Raw genomic sequence first — 4,709 nt, 5'->3', positions numbered from 1 at the left:
GGGGGGGGGGGGGGCCGGTATTGGGAAATGCGTAAAAGCGGATTGTAAGCAAGTAATTGCCGGTTTAACCGCTTTGCGGTAAACCGGTTATTAAAACCGAAGCGTAATTAATGGTTTGCTTGCGGGCGTTGCGTATTTTAGCGATAATTTCGTTTTTTATAATGCAAAAATGGTTAAGCATGTAATTGCAATGGTTGCAAAACCGCGTTTCGAACGCGTTTATTACGGTTTTGGTCCATCCCTTTACGATTTTAAGCATTAATTCGGTATTGCCGGGGGGTACGAAAGGTTTTAATATTTCGATTAATTGGTTTTTTAAATTTGCAATGCGGGTGCATATTGGGAAAGGGTTAAGGGCGTTGGTTATAATGGTATTGTTGCTGGCTTTAAAACGGTTGGTAACCGCTTCGCCGCCTTCGGGGTTACTAGCGCTGCCAGCAACCGCGCCGTAAGCGCGCTCGCGCGCAAACATACGTCCGGTGGCAAGCCGGAGGCAAGGAGTTTAAATTTAATGTTAAATTTGCTGTATTTGATAGCGTTTTCCCGTTGCGAGGTTGGGGAGGCAAAAGCGGTTCGAATAGCCTAATCGGGTATTTAAAAATTAATATTTTATTAAATTGAATTTAAAAAAAGTTTATTACAAAATACGGATTCGATAAAAAAATAAGTAAAAAATTGCTTTTTGTTACAAATATGGATATTACGAATATTTAATAATGCAATTTGGTTTGGCTAACGTACCGGTAACGTTTTAAAGCTTTATTAACATAGCATTTGGAAAATTAATTAATAGCATTTGCATTGTATATTTAAACGATATTTTTATTTTTTTAAAAAATACGGGAAAAGCACCGTAAAGTAATAAAAACGGTATTAAAGCGATTTAAAAAGTACAAGCTTTACGTTAACCCGGTTAAATGCAAGTTCGAAACGGATAGCATTAATTTTTTGGGCTTTAAAATAACCAAATTTAAAGTTAAAATTTTGCCGGATAAAATTGCTACAATTTAAAAATGGAAAATACTGGAAAGCATTAAAAATGTGCAAATGTTTTTGGGCTTTACGGGCTATTACCGGAAATTTGTAAAGGGTTACGCAAAAATTACCGCGTTTTTAACAAACCTTTTTAAAAAGGATACGGCGTTTTATTTAAAGAATATTGCAAAAAAAAGCGGTTTGCAAATTGAAATTATTATTTACAAAAGCCCCGGTATTAATGCATTTTAATTTATCGAAACCGTTGTGCGTAAAAACTAACGCGTTAACCTTTGCAATAAAAACGGTGCTATTGCAATTGCAAAGCAATTAATAACATTTGGTAATTTATTTATTAAAGAAGTTGCGCTAAAAAAAAGTTACAATATACAATTTCCAATTTTAAATTATTGGTTATCGTAAAAGCTTTTAAAAAGTAACGGCATTATTTAGCCTGTTTACAAAAAATTGTTAAAGTAATTACCAATTATTTAAATTATATTTACATTTTAACAAAGGAAAAGGTAAAAAAATGTTAAGCGAAATGGTTCGAAAACTTGGCAAAATACGATCTTACAATCGAATAAAAGCCAAAATACCGAAACCCCGCGAACGGTTTGTTAAAACGGGTTTAAAATATGCTTTTAAACGGAAAAGCCAATATGGCAAAAAAGGAATTTTAAAGCAATTTATTGGCCAAATTCCGGAAAATAGCCCAAATAAAAACGATTATTACCAAAAAGGATATTAAAATAATATTAAAGCGCATTTTTAAAGCACAATTTTTTTTTCGTTTAAAGCGGCATTTGGAAAAGCAAATTTAACGTTTGGAAAATTAACAATGGTTTGCTTCGGCATAAAAAGAAAGTTTGGGTTCCGAATTTAGCATTGCTTTAGCGGGCAATGCTTTAAAAACAATATAATAATTTAACGGGGGGTTACAAAAGGATAGCTAAAATTTTAAAAAAATTTAAATGGCAGTTTAAATGGCCGGGTATAGCTAAAAACGTACGCAAATACGTGCGAACGTATTAAATATGCTAATAAATAAAGCTAAAAATACAAGCACTTTACGGGTTATTAATACCGTTGCCCGTGCTAAACCGCCCGAAATAAAAGCTATCGATAAATTTTATCGGGAAATTTTTAACGTTAATAAATAAAACCGGTAAAAAGCGCAACGCAATATTGGTAATAATAAACCGGTTTACTAAATATAGCTTTTTTATTTTAACGTTTACGAAATTAATTAGTAAAAAATTAAAAAGCTTTTTATTTATATACGTTTGGAAATTGTTAAAAACGCTTAAAAGGATTGTATCGAACCGAAATAAATTATTTATAAACGGGTTTTAAATAATTTTTGCTGGAAATTTAAAAGTTACGGAAAAACTTTTAACGGCGTATTATTTGCAAACCAATAAATAAACGGAATAAACAAACCAAGCAATAAAGCATTATTTTAAATGTTTTTGTTGCAAAAAGCAAAATAATTAATCGTTGCTATTACATTTAGCAACGTAAATGCACAATATAAACGTGCATTTGGGGTTGCAAAAAACCTTAGCGTTTTTGCTAATAAAGTTTTACCCGCAAAAGCTTTATAATTTTCGGGTAATTAAAAAAAAAGCTTTAGCAACGGCCAAAATTAAAGTAGGGGCTTTGGAAGCAATTAAAAAGCAAGCTAAAAAATTACTAAAAAAAGCAAATAATACGTACAAAAAGTATTATAATAAAAGCAAAACCCCGGTGCTTTTTGGGGTAGGAAATTGGGTATTGTTAAATACGGCAAATATTAAAATGAAAAGGCTTTTAAAAAAATTGTTAAATAAATAGCTAGGACCTTTTTAAATTGCAAAAATGGTTGGATTGGCCGGTTTAGCGTTTTGGTTAAAATTTTTAGTAAATTACCGGATACATAACGTATTTTTGGCGAATTTATTGCAAGCGTTTAAAAAAAAATTTGGTAAAAAGCCAAAAAATAAAAAAATACAAATTAAAGCGGAAAAAAAACCGCTTTAAAATAAAAGCTTTGTTAAAATATAAAAGGCTTTTACGGAAATGGAAGTATTTAATTAAATGGGTAAATTATAACGAATTGGAAAATTTGTGGGTTTTAAAAAGGGATATTACGAAAAAAATTATCGAAAAGTATAAAGTAAATTTACGGGATAACGAAAATACCGAACTTTAGCGGGTAAATACCCGGAAGGAACGGGGGTAATACAAAATGAAATTAATAAAAGGCTAAAAAAGGGCCCAAAGGAATGTTTCAAACGTACCAAACCAGTTGGTTACCGGGAAAAAACGGGAAAAAACCCGTAAACGGTTCGTAAAAGCCGTAAAATATTGTACTTTATAAACAAAAGGTTAAATAAAAACGGTATAATATAAACGACGCTTTAAATTGTTAAATGCAATATATTTAAGTTTTTAAAGATATGCAAAATGTAACATATTTTAAAAAACTTTAAAAAAGTATATTTAACGCAATACGTTAAAGCAATTACCGCATTTTAAACGTACGTTATGGTAAAATACCATTGCTTGCCCGGAAAAAAGGTAAAAAAATTTCCGGATGGTATAACGGATGGGCTTAAGCGTTTGGGTAACGGTAAATGCATATTGGCGGTATTTAAACCCATTAAGGGCGAAAAAAGCATTTTAAAATTATTTATTAAAATATTAAAGCTTAATTAATAAAATAAAGATACCGGGATTTTGCAATGTTGCAAAGGCAATATAACGAAAGGAAATTGTAATTATAACTATAACAAATTAACGAAAATACCCCAAAATTAACTATTTTTTAAAAAGGGGATATTAGTAATTAATTAGGAAAATATATAAAAAAAGCGATTAAAAGCCGAATTTAAAAAAACCAATATTTTCGGGAATTAGGTTTTCTTCGTTAGCGTTAAAGTTGTTACTTTCCGGTACCGGTATATTCGCTATACCCTTGCCGGGAATTGCGCAAGCATTAATTATAGCTTTTAAACTTGCCGAAATGAAAAAAAAATCGGAATCGATGCTATTTAAAACGGGGATTACGCCTTTTTCGAAACGCTGGAAAAACGCCGCTATTTCGTTAAAAAAGGTTTGGGTAATAACCAAACCTTTGGTTTATTTTTTCGTTTGGATACCGATAGTGCGAAAATACGAAAAAATATTTTAAATAGCTTTTAATGTTGCAGCGTTGGTAATTTTGCGATAAATGCGCTTTTAAATAACGGTTTAACGTTTTTAACGCGCAAATTGTTTGGTTAATATGGTATAAAAGGATTTGGCTTTTTAAATGGCTTTGCAAGCGCAAAATTAAGCTTTGGTAAGCTTTTCGAAAAATTTCGGGGTTTTGTTAAATTACCGTTTGTAAATGGTATTTAAAACCCTGTAAAGGCCCCAAGCAATTTTCCAAAACCATTTCGGAAATTCGATGCAAGCTTTGTTGCTAATTACGTTTTTGCAATAAATGCATTTGGAAAACCCCGTGCAATTATCGGTGCATACCGGCATACAAAGGTTAACGGTATAATTTTAATATGCTTAACAATTTAAATAATAGCCGCAAAATACCGTACGCTTTGTATAAATATTTTTAAACGGGGGCAAGCAAATAAAGGTTTAATTATTTTCCCATTGGAATTTAACAATTGCTTTTAGCGGAATTGCATTGCAAATACTTATATAAAGCGAAAAAAAGCGATATCCTTTTCGGCTACAAATTTATTAAAATT

Source organism: Gaeumannomyces tritici, assembly GCF_000145635.1.
Source record: "Gaeumannomyces tritici R3-111a-1 unplaced genomic scaffold supercont2.2, whole genome shotgun sequence".
NCBI classification, from domain to species: domain Eukaryota; kingdom Fungi; phylum Ascomycota; class Sordariomycetes; order Magnaporthales; family Magnaporthaceae; genus Gaeumannomyces; species Gaeumannomyces tritici.
This window is presented reverse-complemented; position numbering follows the sequence as displayed.